This window comes from Doryrhamphus excisus, linkage group LG10 (assembly GCF_037039965.1).
Source record: "Doryrhamphus excisus strain RoL-2023G ecotype Guam linkage group LG10, RoL_Dexc_Guam_v1.1, whole genome shotgun sequence".
Lineage (NCBI taxonomy): Eukaryota > Metazoa > Chordata > Actinopteri > Syngnathiformes > Syngnathidae > Doryrhamphus > Doryrhamphus excisus.
In genome coordinates, this window is record NC_136366.1 from 20,123,927 (window position 1) to 20,146,882 (window position 22,956).

At 39.6% G+C, this 22,956-nt stretch overlaps 1 long non-coding RNA gene across 1 annotated transcript; it reads left to right on the forward strand.

Annotated features, from left to right (window-relative positions):
* Nucleotides 1–1,967: 1,967 nt before the first annotated feature.
* LOC144901148 (uncharacterized) lies at nucleotides 1,968–21,774 on the forward strand. The gene is made up of 5 exons (XR_013629314.1): nucleotides 1,968–3,006; nucleotides 3,487–3,569; nucleotides 3,674–3,747; nucleotides 12,722–12,851; nucleotides 19,331–21,774. It is a non-coding gene; the product is annotated as an uncharacterized LOC144901148 (long non-coding RNA).
* The last annotated feature ends 1,182 nt before the right edge of the window (nucleotides 21,775–22,956 follow it).

Sequence of the window (22,956 nt, forward strand, 5' to 3'; positions counted from 1 at the left end):
CGAGCAGACTATGTCCGCTATGTCTCCAACTCCATGTCCTTCCTCTGCCACTCAAGCTTGACCGAGTCACCCTGAAACGAGAGCGTGAGTTCCATTTCCAGACATTCCCGTCATTCCCGTCGTCCCTCGCAATGTCGCGGATTATTGCTAGATAATAGTAGGCTGTGGTCTATTATTAGTCAAAACATAATGATGTACAGAAAACGAGAAAACGCTTTTTGTGAGAAGATATATTTCAATTTGACACGTTGGTTTAGCAAAAGGGGGTGTTTACGAAAAGGCCACTAGCTATGCTATCTCAATTTAGAATGTCATAAACTGGTTTTATAGGCTCTAAATACAGTAAAGTGTCATTATATCGATATTCTCGGGAGTCGGAAAAAATACCGATATAACCGGACTATCCATATATCCGATCCTGCGCTGAACTGCATTAAAAGTAAAACAGAACCACGAACGCCAGCATGTACATATGAAAGTGATTATTTGCAGGCATGTGTTTGGCCAGCTACGTGGGGCGGGTTGAGCATGACCTGTGAACCAGGAAGTGCGGGAATCGGTGTGTGTGCTGTGAAAAATAAAGTTGGCTGGAAGCAGCCGTTCGCCGTGTTCTTTTTTGGTATTGAAATCCTTAAGCAAAGATTGATTTAAGCTGCTTTTGTATCGATATAAGCAGACCAAATTGGCTGGCGGGAGATGAAAAGGGCATCGTAGTAACCGGATTATCATAATAACCAGGTATCGTACTAAGGGAACTAATTGTATCATAAAAGACTAGAAATGAAAATAGTATCGTAATAAGCAGTAATTCGTTATAACCGATATCGATATAACGAGACTTTACTGTATATTCAATTTATTAACGTTCGATCCCATATCATGGAAATCATTATGTTTGTATTTCTTTTTCTATAGGCAAAGACCCCCAACCCATCAAAACCCACTTTTAGGTTCCGACCTACCAGGTGAGATTCACTGGTATTTCGTGTAGTATACATTGTTGCTGTTGGGATAGCAATATCACACAAAAACACACAACAGGCCTTTGTTTGATGGTTTCAGGGTAGCAAAAACTACACAACCGACATCTTTGAGGGATGTTTAGTGTTAGTGACCTTATATTATAGTAACACTATTATATACATTATGTTGTATGAGTACATACAGTACACAGAATATCATGAGCCAGCAGAGAGGTGTAATAATGATGATGCCAATGATGCTCAGCCCGCCGCTGAGGTTGACAAGTGGAGGGTGTGTTTGGGCTCCAAGACTAATGGGCCGTGTAATGGGAGGCGTCACTACTGCAATAGCAACACATCTTGCTTGGGCGGCGCATGTTGTACACGTACGCTCTCCATATATAACCACTCTCTGGCCTACCTGTGTTTGGGGTGGCCAACTTAAATACATTTGATTAGATGAATGGATGCTTCTATCGTTGAAATTCAACGCTTCATGACCTCACATTTTGTTTTCCGCTGAACCAGTGCTAGGTAGATAGAGGTATTCAGGTATGCCCATATTTCTGCACCTGTCCAATTCATTAAAAATAAATAAATGTACATTGTCAAGGGTGCCCAAAGTTTTGCATACAACTGTACGTAATTGTCTAAATGCTTAAATTTGAAAGTTTTTTTTCAGAGAACAGTCATTGGTGATCACATGGTTGGATGGAATGTATTTGACATGAACCTCCTTCAACCCTGCTGCTGGATTAGCTCCTTTGAACGCGCCCCGCCCTGCTCTTGTGTCTCACCTGCCGTCACACCATCTGCTCCGCAGTCACCATATTGTCGGCCTGCTCTTGTTCACAGCGATAACGTTATTGCTCCTTCGACCTCCAACAACAAATCGATCTTCTCCAGCGCGGTATCGTTTACCTTCAGGTATCGCCACGCTTGTCAGCGCAGTGTCCTTCACAGCAACATGACAACATCTGGGATGAAGCAAAGCGGACTCAAATTGTCGATAAATGTGCGACTGTACATGCTCTTCAAAGCCTTCACACGTTGGTGGATTGGTGTTATTGCACATTCAGCTACTTATTATGGTTATGTTGGACTATTGACACACGTCCCCTAGAGGACAACATGCAGAACGGATAAGGAGATCAAAACGTTAGGCCTGTCTTTGACAACAAAACACACATTGCTAAAGCCACACATTTTGTCCTTGCAATGTTGCATTGAGTGGTTAGTGCGCAGACCTAACAGCTAGGAGACCCCAGTTCAATCCCACCCTCGGCCATCTCTGTGTGGAGTTTGCATGTTCTCCCCGTGCATGCGTGGGTTTTCTCCGGGTACTCCGGTTTCCTCCCACATTCCAAAAACATGCTAGGTTAATTGGCCACTCCAAATTGTCCATACTAGGTATGAATGTGAGTGTGAATGGTTGTTTGTCCAGGGTGTACCCCGCCTTTTTTTTTCTTTTTTTTTCTCTTCTTTTCTCTTTCTTTGGGTTGTAAATGTGACTATAGGGGTGTTATTTCATGTATAGAGGTCTCTAATAATGTTAAAAAAACACACATTTAGAAAGTTGTAAGCCGCTTTTCTATGCTGTAAACACAGAAAAATGTATTTATCAATAAGTAATCCATCTTCTTCATTTCTCGTGGTCCGGTCCGGAACCAATTTCCCGCCATAAATGAGGAATTAGTGTAGTACATTCGTCTACAATTGTATGCAAAGTACTGACTTGAGAACATATAAGAGATATAAACCAACAAAATATGACATTGTGTGATTACTACCACAAATACTATGTTATTATTAACTTATATTATTGTACACTATACAATACACAATACAATACACTATACATATTATTGTCCACTATATTGTACAGTACTGATAATTTGTTATTTGTTATCTCTCCTCCAGAGAAGATGGAAAAAGGATACCCGGGTCATGAGTCAGCACCACCCCAACCTGGGTTTTACCCGTCCCCCTGTACCTCGCCTCTTGATAGGTTCCAGCACCCCTGTCACCCTCGTGAGGATAAGCGGTAGAAAATGAATGAATGAATTTTGCATAGCAATGATTAAAGCGTGAAATATGTAGAAAACATTTGAAATGTTCAAAATTTGTGGCATAAATAATATCTGTGAACTAGTCGTCATGAAGGCACCACAACTTGTGCGTATACACAATGGGTCTATCGGCTCTTCCTTAAGTATTTCTGTTCATAATTGATCATAATACCCAAAGTGATGTCTTGTGGTCAGCAATTCCCTCTCCCACGCTGTTTGAATAAAATGTTCAACCAAACATTAGAAAGCATGAGATTGTATATAAGTTAGTGGGCTGCATCCTGTATAGCCCAGTGATTCCCAACCGCTGTGCCGCAGGACATTAGTTTTCCCCAGCATCTTATCCAATTTCACTTAGTCAGTGAAGTCAAGGATTCAACGCTTCAGCATTCTTTTGCTGTCGACTCTTTCACCGTACTGTCACCCCACTTTTTCACAATCTGGCTTCTTTTCAGATGCTGTGGCCTAATAAGAACGAGTGGCCTGTCTGGAAAACATACATTGACACATGTGTCCTCTCCTTGGTGGAGGTTGAAAGGTAGCTTTGGCCATCATGTTTTGATAAGATGCGTGTCTCAATACTTGTGTCTATACATTGTATTATATTATGTAAGTCTTCTACTTTCCACGGCTCTTTTCCAGGAAGTCCACATTGATCCGGTGTCCTGATATGGACAGCAGCGAGAGGGGTAAAGGTTACAGAAGAAGATGTGGAGGTAAGCAGGGTGTGACGGGATGTATAGATGGTGCGGGATGGTGATGTTAGTGGGGGGTTTAGTGGGTGGTTCTGCAGGACAAGTGACGTGTGTGTACAATGGCGGGGAACAAATGAGCAACAAGGGTGTGTGAGTATCAGGGAACGGGGGAGGGGGGGTATAGGTGATGAGAGAGGGAGGGGTTACACTGCAGTTTATCTGCAATGCATCAGTAGCTCTCACTCTCTCTACCTCGCTCTCTCTCTCTCTGTGCATCGGGAGGATGCGGTTCTTTTCTCCACACACTGACATCTAACGTGACAAATCAAGAACTATACTATTATTAAAGGTACAGTTAAAACATCATTTTTGCTTACTTCTAGTGAAGTGTGCAACCATGTTTACGCTGTGAGGGGCAACCTTCACCCGAGAAATATATATGTTGCCATATTTTGCAGTGAACCACAACCATGTCATTTATTTCAACTACAGTAAAGTCTCGTTATATCGATATAACCGGACTGTCGATATATCCGATCCTGCGCCGAACTGCATTAAAAGTGGGCAATAATGCACTCGACATTGTTCTATAGTATAGAACAATGTCGAGCAGCTTAAATCAATCTTTGCTTAAGGATTTCAATACCAAAAAAGAACACGGCGAACGGCTGCTTCCAGTCAACTTTATTTTTCACACTTCCACCACCAGAGCACAGCACACACACCGATTCCCGCACTTCCTGGTTCACAGGTCATGCTCAACCCGCCCCACATAGCTGGCCAAACACATGCCTGCAACAGAAGAACCAGGAAGTTCTTTTTTGGCATTGAAATCCTTAAGCAAAGATTGATTTAAGCTGCTTTTGTATCGATATAAGCAGACCAAATTGGCTGGCGGGAGATGAAAAGGGCATCGTAGTAACCGGATTATCATAATAACCGGGTATCGTACAAACAGAACTAATTATATCATAAAAGACTAGAAATTTGCCGGGAAATGAAAATAGTATCGTAATAAGTAGTAATTCGTTTTAACCGATATCGATATAACGAGACGTTACTGTATATGTTGCCATATTTTGCAGTGAACCACAACCATGTCATTTATTTCAACTACTTAGCAAGGAAATGGGGAACACGCTACAATAAGGTACACAAAAATACAGTAGTTAACAAACCCACCTAACCCTAGCCACTAGTTCTAAAGTAACTACTCTAAATTTACTGCATATGCCTTAGTTCCTCAATAACTACTCAATTCATTACTTCATCATTAGTTATTAATTAGTTCCAAAGTAACTACTCTAAATGTACATGTGTTAGTTCCTCAGTAACTACTCAATTCATTACTTCCTCATCAGTTTTTCATTAGTTCCTCAGTAACTACTCTAAAATTACTGTATGTACCTTAGTTCGACAGTAACTATGCAATTCATTACTTCATTAGTTTTTCATTAGTTCCTCAGTAACTACTCTAAATTCACTGTGTATGCCTTAGTTCATCAGTAACTACTCAATTCATTAGGTGTGCATTAGTTTTTCATTAGTTCCTCAGCAACTACTCTACATTTACAATATTTGCCTTAGTTCCTCAGTAACTACTCACTTCATTACTTCCTCGTTAGTTTTTCATTAGTTTGTCAGTAACTAGTCAAAATTGGCTGTACATGCCTTAGTTTCTCAGTAACAACTCAATTCATTACTTCCTCATTAGTTTTTCATTAGTTCCTCAGTAACTACTCCAAATGTATCCTCAGTAACTACTCAATTTATTAGGCACTCGGTTTTTCACGAGTTCCTCAGTAACTACTCTAGATTGACGGTGCGTGCCTTAGTTCCTCAGTAACTACTACACTCATTGGTTCCTCATTAGTTATTCATTAGTTCCACGGTAACTACTCTAAATGAACTGCTCAATTCATTAGGTACGTGAAATTCAAAATTCATTACCCTGATTTATGACACATTTATGTTGTTACTTCATTCCTTTTCCATCTTTAATCCTCATGGAGGTCAGAGGTGAGTTGAGTTTATTTCAGCTGACGTAGGCAAGAGGTGCGGTACACCCGGGACTGGTTTCCAGTCAATCATAGGACACGTTCATGTTATAATGAGACAGTACATTAAATGTAACCCGCGAGTTGAAATGGCATCAAGTCCTACACTTGCATGTTGAGCATGCTGTTTGCGATGTCGGAAACACCGACGTGTGTGTGTGTGTGTGTGCACCAACACGCCCACAAGACGCATCGAGAAGAGGCCATCAGTGTGCTGACATGTGCTCGCCGGCGTCAGCAGCTTTGCTCGCCTTCAGCAGGAAGTCGATGATCAGCGGGAGGGCGGGCAGATGAAGATGTAGTACCGTTAGACCCTCGATTACTCCATCAGTGTCACACAGGTTCATTGCAAGGAGGTAACAAGTTAAACTGACAAAGCCTTTTAGCGTGTTTAATCTGAAGGAACAACCTAGTCTGTGGGGGTGCAGTCAGGTGTCCGGGGAGAGGCGGGGTGTGAGGGGGGCTACAGGCATAACATCTCCTCAAGGTTGGCAGGTCTGTTGTTGTCTTTATTCAGTAAGTAACTACCCGGCTGATTCCAGTGGAGACTCTTCACTTTCTAGTGATTGACGGGTTACGGTAATCATAGGAACGACACCACAGCATCTTCAGAGAGGCTCCAGACCGCGTGAAGGATTTAGCATTTTAGCATGCATTCATGCAAAGCAACCAAAGCACCAAAAAAGGGACCAAAGCACAAACCGCAGATTGCATGACACTTCTACAGCTATAATAAGATCAGTAGTACCAGATGGACTGTTAGGATCATAACAAGTAGGAAAACTATGTGTGTGTGTATTTATTTACTCATTAAATGAGCTTCCTGTCCCGAATCCATCAACACCTCCATCTCCTCTGCAGTGCAAACGTAGCATTTTCTAATCATATGCAGTTTAATCACAAAAACATCTGCTGTCAATTTCCAGAGTCCTCTCAGGCCAGCCACTTCCAATATCCTGGAATATGGCCTCTTGTTGAAATCTGCAGAGTCACTCGTCACCCCCTTTTCTGCAACCCTCCCCCCTCCTCGCTTGTCTCCACACACACACACACAGAGACACACCTACGGTCTCCATCATCCACCTTTAAATATTTTTGCTAGCAAGTGAATGTGCTTCAGCTTGCAGTGCAGCCATACATTGAAGTGATCACATGACTCGGCAAGGCTAGCCGGGCTCTGCTTTTGGCTCGGGTATCACAAAGCGGCTTAGTCATGACTGATATGAATGGCGTGAAATCCAATGCTGCCACTAACTGGAATTGCCGTGAAACTCGATGTAGTTACCGAATGAACGTTTGTACGCTTCATTCAGGTGTGACTGTTTGAGTGGGACGGGTTGTTTATGTGTCCTGACTGACTGGCGACCGGCCCGGGATGTGCCCTGCCTCTGGGCCGAGGGCAGCCTGATGAGGACAATAAGATACGGAGACTTGTGGTACAGTTGGGGCCAAAAGTTTTTCAAGATATTTTAGTCAGATGTTATGATGCCTCAAAGGGACCAAACTATTCTTGGATGGTTGGGAGAAGTTGCTTTGTTGTGGTACCATTGGTACCAATCATGATTTAAAAATGCTTTACTGTTAGCGTGACACAGGACTAATGGTAGTGTTCACCTTTTCTTTTCTAAGCAAGCTTTTTCCTGAATGCCTCCAACAATCACAAAGTCCGTTCATCAGAAAAAAATGTTTTTACCCCAGTCTTCAGGATTCCAACACATGCAGAACACCAAGTCTGTCCCTGTTTATCTTGGAAAAAAGTTGCTTCTTTGCGCCTTCTTTGTCAACACTAACCCAGGAGTCGGCAACCCAAAATGTTGAAAGAGCCGTATTGGACCAAAAAGACAAATGTGTCTGGAGCCGCAAAAATTCAAAGCCTTATAATGAAGGCAACACATGCTGTATGTTTCTATGTTAGCTATATTAGCCTATATTAGCCCCAACCAACTTTATTTTAACATTCCAGCCCCGAGGCATTTCACACCGGACGAACACCCTGGTTCAAAGGTCAGGCAAGTTCACCCTACATAGCTGTCCAAGGCAAATGCCTGTAACACTCGGACCCGAGCAACAAAACACAATAATACAGTAAAGTCTCGTTATATCGATATCGGTTATAACGAATTACTACTTATTACGATACTATTTTCATTTCCCGGCAAATTTCTAGTCTTTTATGATATAATTAGTTCCGTTAGTACGATACCCGGTTATTATGATAATCCGGTTACTACGATGCCCTTTTCATCTCCCGCCAGCCAATTTGGTCTGCTTATATCGATACAAAAGCAGCTTAAATCAATCTTTGCTTAAGGATTTCAATGCCAAAAAAGAACACGGCGAACGGCTGCATCCAGTCAACTTTATTTTTCACACTTCCACCACCAGAGCGCAGCACACACACCGATTCCCGCACTTCCTGGTTCACAGGTCATGCTCAACCCGCCCCACATAGCTGGCCAAACACATGCCTGCAACAGAAGAACCAACTGACATAGCATACACACCTATTCCAACGAAGACACAAGTGTACAAATACATGTATTTAATTGTGTTGTATTCAGATATCTTTTTATCGCTTGCAATAATCACTGTTTTTCATATGTACATGCTGCAGTTGGTTCTTCTGTTGCAGGCATGTGTTTGGCCAGCTATGTGGGGCGGGTTATGTGAATTATTTCCCACTTTTAATGCAGTTCGACGCAGGATCGGATATATGGATAGTCCGGTTATATCGATATAACGAGACTTTACTGTATCCCTAAGTGTCTTTCCAAAATCAGAAATCACTTCATAAAAACAGCCACTTTGTTACTAAATATGTGACTATGAAAAGATTGTGTTCTTACCCGTTTAATGTGCCGCCAGTTTGTTTACAACAGCCACCAGCCTGGCATCCTGCCCTGCTGAAACGTGTGTCACAGGCTTTGACTCAAATCTTTGTTGACAGAAATGTCGAAATTTAATATTTACTCTACCTTCCTACAGAAACCAAAAAATATATTTCTCTCCCCCATCTTTTTCCATTTTCAAACATTTTTCAAAAAGCTCCAGGGAGCCACTAGGGCCCGAAAGAGCCCCATGTGGGTTGCCGACCCCCGCTCTAACCTATGTTAACCAGAGAATTACTATTAATGTCCTTTTGTGGCAGGGCTGAAATGCAGTGGAAATAGTTTTTGGGGATTAAGTTCATTTTCATTCTTTAAGGACTTTGCAATTAATTACCATTCATCTTATCACTTTTCATAACATTGCAATTTGCCATCATAAAAACCGAGTAGACTTTTGCATTGTTTTTTTTTTTTTACCGGACTTTCTTAGTGCACTTTATACAGGATCGGGCAAAATGATCTGACACATTTGTGGGTTAAATAAAAGGCAAATAAAGTAAAGACACAAAAAAGTGTTTTTATTTTTCGAAAAGTACATGCCATTGTTTTTCGTTTCTTTTGCAGTTGCTGCCATGAATTGGACTGGTGAGCATCGAACTTTCATTGTGGAAACGTTGATCAAAACAAACAAATCTGAAACTGCAACACAACCAGCGTTCCGTTTGGACTTCAATGTTGGTAGACATGATCCCGTACCAGCTGGAATCACCATCTTGTTATGGGTTACCAACTTCTTAGCTACTGGATCTGCATTTAAACGAATGCACATAATGAAACAGAATGACATTATATGTACTTTTCGAAAACAAAAACATTTTTTGTTTCTTTACTTTATTTGCCTTTTATTTAACCCACAAATGTGTCAGATCATTTCGCCTGTAACAACCTCTCCGCTAACTTAGTTGCTAACCAAAACCACAGCTTCCATCCTGTATCATTTCTGTATCTGAGCTCCAACAGAAGATTGCTGGTTTTCTTTGTGGTCGTCTTTACAGTTGACTAAACAAAACACTATTTTTTTTTCCTCACAAAGTACCAGTACAAGTTCCTCACTGCAGCGTCTGTGTAGGTCACCATGAGGGCGTAGCCTGTTGAAACGTGTTTTATTCTACTTCTCGTGTTGGATGTCATTCAGTTGTGCGGGTGTGCCTACGGTGTCAAAGTGGTCAGTGGGTGGCTTTGGTCCCTGGCAAGGCATCGCTGTACGTCTCTGGGGCACGTCAGCGAGCTGCTGATGAATGTGAGAGGAAGGCGGAGTCCTGCTGCAGAGGCTGAACTGCAGAATCCTGATACGGCTCAGTGTGTGTGTGTGTGTGTGTGTGTGTGTGTGTACTGTCCATTCAACCCTCATTACGTAAATGTGTCTGCTGTGCCTGCAGAAACGTAAGAACGTTGTATTGCAGTAACAATATTGAGTTCCGTCTGGAAGGCTGACATTAAGTTTATTGAGATAAACAACACAGTCTTGTCGTACCCTTTTGTTTTTATATCTAGTTTATTACTTTTATATATGGTTATATTAAGACCACAAGATCATATTTCATTTAAAAGACCTTCAACTGGAATGGCTTGATAAGCATTCATATAATCACATTTAGGACTTTTCCCAACACACACATATATATAGTGCACGTGATCTTTAAGGTGGCAAGGTGGCAGCCAATCACAGGGCACATATGAAGAGCTTGCAACCAAAAGGCGCTAAATCCAATTTTCACGAGTTTAATAGACCTCTGTCATGTGTATCCAAATCACATATTTTGGTCTTGAAATCATTTTTAAAAATATGAAAAAAAGTGATATGAAATTTATGCTTTCAACCAAAAGGCGCTATTTCCATTTCAGATTTCAACCAAAAGGAGCTAAATCCCTTTCTTTATTCTTTATTCTGATTGGCCCAAGTTTCCCATCTATTGATAATCTGACCAATCAGAGAGAAGAATACAATTATCATTGCACATACAGAAAGCCAGTATCAGTGCGCATCCTGTTTTGTTTGTGTACATTAAGTACACGTATGATAGTTACAGTATGTTATGCAATTCAGGAGAACACAAATTGTGTTTTTACAGTATTCTGTAACATGGAAGTTTTTTTTACGCCATAAAAGGCATGTCTCTACCTTGACACCTCCAACTTTCATGAGAAACATTATTTTACTTGTACTAAAAAACATACAATGTAAAGAGTTTGTAATGAGATGATTTTTGTCACTGTCACCTTCATGGTGCAGTCAAATATGAGCACTGCTTTTAATAACATTTTTATTAATTTAATTAATAATAATTATTTTGTATTGTATGTTGAGAATGGCTTCTGTGTTGTAATTATTTTATTAGCATAGCACATTAAAGCACCTTACATTCTTTTACAACAATGCCATTGAAGAAGTTAAAGGTGACTTCAAATTTATTTCAGCCAAAAGGCGCTAAATCCATCATTTCAGCCAAAAGGCGCTAAATCCGAAAAAAAAATAATTAAAAAGAAAATATATAAAATACATGGTGTGTGCAGGATTTTTATAGCATGCATTTTTATGACCTATATTGATAGCTCTTTCATTTGCAATATAGACTTGATGACCAAATAGATTGATATGTGCGTAATTAAAAATCATTGATTTTCTCGAAATCAGTCAAAATGGATTTAGCGCCTTTTGGTTGCAAGCTCTTCATATAGACAAACAACCATTCACACTCACATTCATACCTATGGACAATTTGGAGTCGCCAGTTAACCTAGCATGTTTTTGGAATGTGGGAGGAAACCGGAGTCCCTGGATAAAACATAGCATGAGATTGGCCGAGGGTGGAATTGAACTCGGGTCTCCTAGCTGCGAGGTCCACTCGACCGCCGTGCAGCCCCCCCCCCCACACTGGATTACCTTTTCAATTTGTACTTTTAATGAAAGTGATTGTGGTGAAAGTGGCAGAGCAGATTTATTTACACGCTCTAATTAGTTGTCTAAAATTGTCACACAGTGCGGAGCCCATGTAGTCAATCCTGCTAATTAGCACATAATATTCTCTGACAGTCGCCCTCAAGTCCCCAAGTCAGTTGATTGAACGTATGCTGTCGGAAACTTTGACATACGTACCTCCGTTTGCATTCTGGGGTGGGGGAACTGTTCCACTTTTCATCCAAATAACCTAAAATTGTATTTTTAAAAATGGTCTATTACTGTTTTTAAGGGATTTAGTCCAGTTTTTGGGGCCAGACCATTTTAAGTTGGGGAGGGGGGATTATTCATTGTGTCTTAAATAATAATAATAAAATGTCAATGTTGTTTTTGCTGTCATCTTTCATGAGCTGAACTCAAAGCTCCACAACCTTTTGTTGCCCCAGCCTGGCCACAATAAAAGGCTCATCCGCAGCACCACAGATGCAGCCAGCGTGCAGTAGGTCATCGTTCACCCGAGCTGTTGACCGTGAATTGGGATGTTGATTTGTCGACCACAAGCCACCTCCAAATGTGTTTCAGAGAATTTGGCAGTGCAGCAACAAAAGTCAATCATGAATAGTGAATAATTCATATAAAGAATATTTAATTCCATTAAAAAAAAAAGCAATTAAGAAGATACGTCTTACTCTATATCGGTCACTAGATGTCAGTATCCGGTGAGACAAGCACCAGACTTGATCGCCGGAACAACAGGCTTTTATTGCAGCTACAACCCAACTCTGTATTGGGTAATACCAATGTAAAAATACAATAGGGGTGTTATTTCATGTCTAGGGTTCTCTAGTAATGTTAAAAACCATATTTAATTGATTGTGAAATATATGAAAATATTCCAGTTATTTTTCATTTATTTATTTTTATTTTTTTCTTAGTTCCTTTTTATATTTTTAATTTTTCTTATATTTTCCTTTTTATATTCCACTTATAAAGAAACCAACCAATCAACAAATTACAAGTTCCAACAGCGGGTACCATTTTCCGCAAAGTATAGCAATTATTCCTGCTCAAAGCATCGCAGCAATCAGGCGTTCTGTCTTATCATGCTTTTGATTTCTTTTTTTTTTTTTGTTTGTTTGTTTTTTCCATAGGCTCTGCAGCCCTGCCCTGCCCTGCCATGCCTCTCTCCCTGGGGACGACCCTTGCGGCTGCACCTGACGCTACATTATGCATGACAATGCTTCCGCAGCTTGGCACTCGCTCTTCACTGGAGCTCCTCAAGTAAGAAAAATGCAGGAATAGAAGAAAATAAGAGATGACTCATTGAAGCCTTGGTGACTCAGCTAATTTGTTTCTTTGAATCCAATCTTTGCTGTGTCTATTGTGCACACGACACAAAGTCCCCTAGCGTGCATTGAAACACACTTTTATGACAACTGATACTCCAGGGTGTAAACATATGCTAAAATTAACTACTTTTAATTCTATAAATACATTTTTTTAAGTCCTTTGGAGTTGAGCAGTGCTGTACCACCGTCGAGTAAGCTGATTCGGTTGTGCAAACGTGCATGGCCAATGGCAATGCATCAGCTTACATATTTCATGAGGCTGCGCAAAAGGTAAAAAAGTACGAGTGGGAAGTACAACTCATGTGGTGTTGCATCCTGGTTATGAGCGGGCTGAACCAGAGTAAAAAGTCAACCATATCAGTCATTACCTTTACTGCTACTTCATTATCATGTTATTCCATCCAACATAGTCTATTACTTCAATTATTCCCACCCCTTATTTATTGACTTTTTGTCACCCTTGATCTACAGCAGGGTAGTGAAAGCATCTCAAGTAATAACAAGACAGCGCTTGTCATAGTGCCAGAAAAAAGCGTCTTGCTGACTCAACTTATACAAAACAAAGGGAGCACATACTCGGCGAAAAACAGATGTGTATGGATGGATGGATGGATGGATATGTGGAGAATGAGAGGAAGACGAATGTCAACTCATGCATGATTTTAGTTTGTTTACAGTCTACATCAGGGGTGGGCAAACTACGGCCCGGGGGCCACATCCGGCCCGCCAAGTGTTTGAATACAGCCCGCCCAATCTTTCCAAAGTATTTCATTTAAAGTCAACATACAACCTGGCATCATGGCCTGAGCCAACCTTTTGATGGTTTTATCAATTTCCTTTTTTGACATGGTCTGTTGTTTACAAAGTGCTCCTGAAAAAAGGGACACAAGCACATAATAATAATAATAATAATAAAAATTATTATTATTATTATTAGATTATTATTAGAACTATTATGATTATTATAATTATTATGTTAATGCTAATTATTATATTAATTATATATAATATTATTGTTATATTTGCATATTTTACATAATAATAATATAATAATTATTATTTTAATTTTATTGTAATTATTATAATATTTTATTATTTATATATTTTACACGTAACAGTCCACCTGGTATTATTGTATCTGTAAAATTGTCATGCAATCTGCTATTATTATTTATTATTTTATATTTATATTTAAATATTTTAAAAATAATAAAATATTATAATAATTACAATAAAATTAAAATAATAATTATTATATTATTATTATGTAAAATATGCAAATATAACAATAATATTATATATAATTAATATAATAATTAGCATTAATATAATAATTATAATAATCATAATAGTTCTAATAATTATTATAATAATCTAATAATAATAATTATTATTATTATTATGTGCTTGTGTCCCTTTTTTCAGGAGCACTTTGTAAACAACAGACCATGTCAAAAAAGGAAATTGATAAAACCATCAAAAGGTTGGCTCAGGCCATGATGCCAGGTTGTATGTTGAGTTTAAATGAAATACTTTGGAAAGATTGGGCGGGCCGTATTCAAACACTTGGCGGGCCGGATGTGGCCCCCGGGCCGTAGTTTGCCCACCCCTGTGCTAACCCATATGCTAATCTGTTTGTGCTCAACAACTGTCTGTTTTGCTGTCCCATTATAATGTAATATAATAATAATAATAGTGATAGTAATCATATCATATAAATATAAAAATCTGAAGCTTCGTCAATTTGACATGAATACTCCGTCATACTTTACCTCCTACAACACGCAAGCTAAGATATCAATGTTTTCCGAAGCCTTTATTGACGACATTAGATTGTTTGCATTTGGTTTTCATTGCACAAAAGGTGAAGAATCCAAAAGGCATCCATATCCTAAAGGTCTGTGGGAGCAGACAGACGAGGATTAGCTGTAATGCTTTTATGCGGTGGTCTAAATGCTGAAAGCAAGGCAGTCGCTCCATGGCTCCATGACATCACATTAATGCAAATGTTGGGGGCCAAATGGTGTCAACAATGCTATTGTGCATGAGAGTATTTAAAGGGCCCCCATTATGCCAAATTGACTTGTAATGATGTTCCAACAGTAATGGAATACGTATCCTTAGGCTTTGTTTACTTTTGACTCTTGAGGTGCTCTAAATGTATGTGCTTTAGTCATTAATTCAGCATTACTGCCTCGGTAACCACTCTAAATGTATGTGCTTTAGTCATTAATTCAGCATTACTGCCTCGGTAACTACTCTAAATGTATGTGCTTTAGTCATTAATTCAGCATTACTGCCTCGGTAACTACTCTAAATGTATGTGCTTTAGTCATTAATTCAGCATTACTGCCTCGGTAACTACTCTAAATGTATGTGCTTTAGTCATTAATTCAGCATTACTGCCTCGGTAACTACTCTAAATGTATGTGCTTTAGTCATTAATTCAGCATTACTGCCTCGGTAACTACTCTAAATGTATGTGCTTTAGTCATTAATTCAGCATTACTGCCTCGGTAACTACTCTAAATGTATGTGCTTTAGTCATTAATTCAGCATTACTGCCTCGGTAACTACTCTAAATGTATGTGCTTTAGTCATTAATTCAGCATTACTGCCTCGGTAACTACTCTAAATGTATGTGCTTTAGTCATTAATTCAGCATTACTGCCTCGGTAACTACTCTAAATGTATGTGCTTTAGTCATTAATTCAGCATTACTGCCTCGGTAACCACTCTAAATGTATGTGCTTTAGTCATTAATTCAGCATTACTGCCTCGGTAACTACTCTAAATGTATGTGCTTTAGTCATTAATTCAGCATTACTGCCTCGGTAACTACTCTAAATGTATGTGCTTTAGTCATTAATTCAGCATTACTGCCTCGGTAACCACTCTAAATGTATGTGCTTTAGTCATTAATTCAGCATTACTGCCTCGGTAACTACTCTAAATGTATGTGCTTTAGTCATTAATTCAGCATTACTGCCTCGGTAACTACTCTAAATGTATGTGCTTTAGTCATTAATTCAGCATTACTGCCTCGGTAACTACTCTAAATGTATGTGCTTTAGTCATTAATTCCGCATTACTGCCTCGGTAACTACTCTAAATGTATGTGCTTTAGTCATTAATTCAGCATTACTGCCTCGGTAACTACTCTAAATGTATGTGCTTTAGTCATTAATTCAGCATTACTGCCTCGGTAACTACTCTAAATGTATGTGCTTTAGTCATTAATTCAGCATTACTGCCTCGGTAACTACTCTAAATGTATGTGCTTTAGTCATTAATTCAGCATTACTGCCTCGGTAACTACTCTAAATGTATGTGCCTTAGTCATTAGTTCAGCATTGCTGCCTCAGTAACTACTCAAAATGCATATGCCTTAGTCATTTGTACCTCAGTAACTACTCTAAATGTATGTGCTTTAGTCATTAGTTCAGCATTACTGCCTCAGTAACTACTCAAAATGCATGTCATTCATTCCTCAGTAACTACTCTAAATGTATGTGTCGTAGTCATTAGTTTCACATTAGTGCCTCAGTAACTACTCAAAATGCATATGCCTTAGTCATTTGTACCTCAGTAACTACTCTAAATGTATGTGCTTTAGTCATTAGTTCAGCATTACTGCCTCAGTAACTACTCAAAATGCATGTCATTCATTCCTCAGTAACTACTCTAAATGTATGTGTTGTAGTTGTTAGTTTCACATTAGTGCCTCAGTAACTACTCAAAATGCATATGCCTTAGTCATTTGTACCTCAGTAACTACTCTAAATGTATGTGCTTTAGTCATTAATTCAGCATTACTGCCTCGGTAACTACTCTAAATGTATGTGCCTTAGTCATTACTGCCTCAGTAACTACTCTAAATGTATGTGCTTTAGTCATTAGTTCAGCATTACTGCCTCAGGTACTACTCAAAATGCATGTCATTCATTCCTCAGTAACTACTCTAAATGTATGTGTTGTAGTCATTAGTTTCACATTAGTGCCTCAGTAACTACTCAAAATGCATATGCCTTAGTCATTTGTACCTCAGTAACTACTCTAAATGTATGTGCTTTAGTCATTAGTTCAGCATTACTGCCTCAGTAACTACTCAAAATGCATGTCATTCATTCCTCAGTAACTACTCTAAATGTATGTGTTGTAGTCATTAGTTTCACATTAGTGCCTCAGTAACTACTCAAAATGCATATGCCTTAGTCATTTGTACCTCAGTAACTACTCTAAATGTATGTGCTTTAGTCATTAGTTCAGCATTACTGCCTCAGTAACTAATCAAAATGCATGTCATTCATTCCTCAGAAACTACTCTAAATGTATGTGTCGTAGGCATTAGTTTCACATTAGTGCCTCAGTAACTACTCTACTAAATAGTTCCTCAGTAACTACTCAAAATGCATGTGCCTTGGTCATTTGTTCCCCATTAGTTCCTCAGTAACTACTCCACATTTGTCTACCTGAGTTCCTTAGTAACTACTCTAAATGTATGTGCCTTAGTCATCAGCTCCTCCTAGTGCCACAGTAACTACTCAGTTCCTCATTAGTTCTTTGTAGGTTCCTCAGTAACTACTCTAAATGCATGTGCCTTAGTCATTAGTTCAGCATTAGTGCCTCAGTAACTACTCAAAATGCATATGCCTTAGTCATTTGTACCTCAGTAACTTCTCTAAATGTATGTGCTTTAGTCATTAATTCAGCATTACTGCCTCGGTAACTACTCTAAATGTATGTGCCTTAGTCATTACTGCCTCAGCAACTACTCTAAATGTATGTGCCTTAGTCATTAGTTCAGCATTGCTGCCTCAGTAACTACTCAAAATGCATGTGCCTTGGTCATTTGTTCCCCAATAGTTCCTCAGTAACTACTCCACATTTGTCTACCTGAGTTCCTTAGTAACTACTCTAAATGTATGTGCCTGAGTCATCAGCTCCTCCTGGTGCCACAGTAACTACTCAGTTCCTCATTAGTTCTTTGTAGGTTCCTCAGTAACTACTCTAAATGCATGTGCCTTAGTAATTTGTTCCTCATTAGTTCCTCAGTAACCACTCCACATTTGTACGCCTGACTTCCTCAGTAACTATTCTAAATATATGTGCCTTTGTAATTAGCGCCACTCAGTTCCTCATTAGTTCTTTGTAGGTTCATCAGTAACTACTCTAAATGCATATGCCTTGGTTCCTCAGTAACCACTCTACAACTCTAAATTTACATTGTGTGTCTTAGTCATTTGTCTCTCACAAGTTCTTTGTTAGTTTCTCAGTAACTACTCTAAATGTATGTGCCTTTGTAATTAGCTCCACTCAGTTCCTCATTAGTTATTTGTAGGTTCATCAGTAACTACTCTTAATGCATATGCCTTAGTTCCTCAGTAACCACTCTACTCATTAGTTGCTCAGTAATTACTCTAAATTTACATTGTGTGTCTTAGTCATTTGTCTCTCACAAGTTCTTTGTTAGTTTCTCAGTAACTACTCTAAATGTATGTGCCTTAGTTCCTCAGCAACTACTCTACTCTTGAGTTCTTCATGGGTTCTTCAGTAACTACTGTATTGTTGTGCACCTTATTGTAAAGTGAGACCTCCACAGGTTGTTTTTAGACTAATGTTAGGAATGGAATATTTTCCATTCTGTTTTTGTGTGCAGCAACATGTTTGTCTACCACAGTATAATAATAAGACACTCAGAAGACCTTTCACGTGGAACAAATACACCTTGTTTTCATGGAGATGACAGTGAATGCACCACAGGGACTACCACACTTGCCCAAATTCTTTTTGGCTTTCCGACTCATCGGCTCAGCCATGAATCACACTATTTAATCTTGTTAAAAGCATCGACGACCATGAAAGCCACGGCAGGCGGGCAGGCTGGCAGTCGTGATTTAATAAAAAATAAATGTCATCAGTAATAGGCCGCTGCGCTAGTGAGCTTAATTGCCGTCTTCCTATTGGTTGCTTCGTCGAGACGTGATTGTGACGTCATTCTCTGAGGGCGACCGAGGCGTCCGGCTTCATGCTTTATATTGCTGATTCATTTTAGTGCTTCTGGTGCAGTAGTCCAGATCCAACTTTTGTGTTTTTATACCCTGAAAGTGAATTCAGCACAACTTGCTTTGCAGTTTAGGGGCTCACAAAAGGAAACCAACATACATTTTACCAGTCCTTCTGACGGCCATGTTTGGAGAGTGGGTTTCAGCAGGACGGGTCTGATCTCAAGGTGTCGACTTTTTGGAGGATTTGCTGCCATATGAGCCCAGTTAGGTTGCGGGAAAGGATCTGTTTCAAATGGCTGCAGTATTACTCCATTTGTATATTAGGACAGAAAAGAGAAAAGGTGTTTATACTCCGAAACTGCACGCGGCCACACATCTTTCTTCTTCTTGTGTTTCCCTTCAGGGACGTCCTTGCAACCTCTGCCTGCTCTCTTCTCCCCTCTGCCTCGCTCTGCCTTCCGCCATGTGACCAGCCAACGCCCAGTTGCTGCAGTGCAGCTCACGCCTCCTCCTCCACCCCACCCCCCCCCAAAAAATATATATATGACCCCCATCTCTCTTTCCTTTCCTCAGTCTTAGCATCCTTTCCTCTCTTCACTCACACCACTCTTCTTTCAACAGCAAAAAGGGAAGTGATTAGTTTTTTTCTTTAATCCGATTAATCTGAAAAACTTCAAATGAAACAAAGGAGTGTTGAAGCTGTGTGTGCAGAAAGTCGATGTTACGACACGATGCAACACTTCCAGGAGCCGTCCTGACTCATGCCTGTCATAATAATTCATGAATGCATAAACACAATGGGAGAGGAAAGAATTCAACAATATTTCATAGCGCTGCAGTGTGCAAAAAGTTGCCACTTTTGCACCCTCAACTTTAACATCAGCAATTATAATGACTGCTTTAGAACACCAGTGGTGTCCAAAGGGCAGCCCGGGTGCCAGTTGTGAACCGGACTTTGGTTGTCATTGGCCCGTGGCATGTTATTGGAATAAAAATAATAGTGTAGTACAGTAAACCTCGGATATATCGGAAATTCGCTCACAACGGACAGATAAAAAAGAACCGATTTTTCTGTAATGCATTTCCAATAAAAATTCATTGCATATATCGGATTTTTTATAACGGATTTCGGACAAAATCTCCAGTCCCGTTCCAATTTCCCTCGCATATATCGGATGGCCGCATCGTGTCCAGATTTAGGACAAATATAAAAGTGAGTGACGTCAATAATACTAGCATAGCAGTGAATGCGATCTTAACCTCACTATTGGAAATAACGTAGGCCTGACGGGCGTAACAGGGCCTAGCTTAATTAACAATTTGTTATGCTCAGAGTCCAATAAAGTTCAATTCTCATTACCTTACGTCTCTTTTCATTGCCCAGTCCAGGTACATTGGAAACATAGTCAAGGAAGTGCCTTTTTATAATGGATAAAATCCGATATATGCGTAAAACGGACATTTTCCGGTATACGCATATAACGGATTTCGCTTATATCGAACAAAACCAGTGGGAACAATTGAATCGGATATATCCGAGGTTTACTGTAGTTGAAAATGCATGAAAATTAAATCGTCAATTTACAAGAAAAAGTTGTACATTTACATGAAAAAAATGTTTTTTTCTTGTGAATTTACAACTTTATTCCCGAAATGTCAGATTTTTTTTTTTTTCAATGTGGCCCTAACACTCTGCTGTATTGATCGGACAGAGAGAAAGCTAAAAACCCTTCCTAACACATTCTCAGTGTGACTTGCACCACTGAATAGATTGTAAAAAATCCGATTTCTGTGATTCATCCATCATGGCACGCAAAAAAATCGGCGTTCTTATTTAATTCCCAAGCTAAGCACGGCCGCCTCTCCATTAGGAGCCATTGATCATCAGAGAAGGGCATGCCAGACGTACTCTGTTCCAATCCCAGAGCTTGAATGAAAAAAAAATCAGCCTGGCGGACGTCCAGAAATCATCTCAGAGTTAGCCTGTGGGAGCCAAGATGCCACAATAATGCAGAGTAGCTTCCCGTCAAGGAGAAGAATGGTGCAAACCTTCTCTCCATGAGTGCTGATGAGTAAAGGAGCCCGCATGGCGGCTCTGCATGGTTTCTAACCTCAATCGTCTTCGTCGTGTCAGCTGAAGGCAGTCATCTTCACTGATGGCAGCAATATCTGCGATTACTTCAGATTTGTGTCTGTTTCAATATTTTTGCGGCGTGGTAATCTTGGGAAATGTGCTGACCTTCTAAAAGTGGAGCGAGCCTCTCAAGAGCACTCGAGGACAAATCTTGTGCTGTTCCCTGATCAATGCTCATCGACTGGGCCGTTTTTACAAGTCTTACATTCCAGTAAGTGGGTTTGCTCTGCAGTGGTTCTGCTCTAGTCGGGCTAACGCTGCGTTCTATGGGTTCCGAGGCCCAAATGTCATGGTCACAATGCTCTTATGATGACCTCAGTGCAGTTGCATGCACATCAAGCCTGCGTCCGTTTTGTACTGCCATGAGTAGTCTTTTTATTTGGAACCGACCCCTTACTGTGCATAAAAAAAAACATTCATGACCAAAATTCAAATTTTGTACAAATTCCATTGAATACTTGAATATGTGTTGGTTGATTGACACAATATGAAGATGGTCCATTGGTCGCTGATTCCAATCCTGGAACTTTACTGACACCTACAGTGCAAAGTCCGCAAGTGCAGTAGTCGGGTGGCGTATTTGGTCAAATGAAATAAAATAAATCAAATGATAACATTACAAGAAAATGTAAATGAGGACAACAGAAAAAGTCGAAGGAGGGAAAAGTGGACTTTAAGGAGAAAAAGTTTTTTTCACCTGTATCACGAACTAATGAGCTTGATTGCTAGTTTGTTAGCTCACTAGCTAGCTGCCGAACAAGAGTTGTGCAATATGAAATAAATGGAGTAAAGGTGACAATTGGCGTGACTAATAATGTTAAAAACCATATTTAGAAATTCTTAAACAGGCTTTCCGTGGTCTAACTGCCAAAATACTGTATTTATTAACATTGAATCCTATATCGTAAATGTTGCAGTTTGTTATAAAGCCACTAGAGGGCGCTAAACCTTTACGATATGATATTTGTGTCATGCGCTGCAGCAAGTTGTAATAATCATCAATTTTCACCAGATGGCGCTGACACAAAGCTTGGCCTATGGCTTGAGCCTAGAAGGTAGAGGAGATGAATACAGAATAAAAATACTCTCTTTTAACAATAAGAGACCTAATAATATAAAAAATATATTGACTTTAAGAAAGATGACTTTAACAGATCATACTTATAAACTGAACAATATAATTCTTACAGATTTGTTTTGGTTGATTTCCTGATTAAAAAAAAATAATAATAATAATGAAAATGAATGAATGTCCTTGCAAATTCTCCAGAGCCCGCTAAAGTTCCCCTGAAGCTGACAGGAAATAATTAAGGCTCCTTGATTTTGCTGATAAATGATGTAACACCCTCCTTAACGATACGAGGAAGGCAAATATATGCAAACAAGCCAAGACATGACACACATCCAGCACTTTCTTGGCACCATTATGTTGCTTTTACTTTAATTAGTCTTCCACCATTGCAAGGCAATACAAAACTCAAACACAAATGATTTTTGATTAGGCAATTAAATAATTTGCTTCACTGATGTCCTTGGGGAAGCCCAGTTTTACACTTTTTTTCTTTTAAATAAAAACATTGTCCGAAATACAACATGCCCTTGACTATAAGACGATGATGATTTTTGTTTGTTTATTTAACCATATGTCATTTACTGAAGTACTTTCAAGGTGTACCATTGGATGGGATGGATGCAAAATGTTGCCACTGCACCGTAACGTCAAATCATGGACTTGCTCTCCTTTCAGAGGCTACGCTGTACGGTTATGCAACAGCGCTGTGAGGAAAGATGACGTTGCAGAGAAAGGTGGGGGAATAGACGAGGTATGGAGAAAGAGAGAGAGAGTGGACCAGTGGCGGTCCTAGCAGTGCACTCTTAAAAATGCTGGGTTAAAA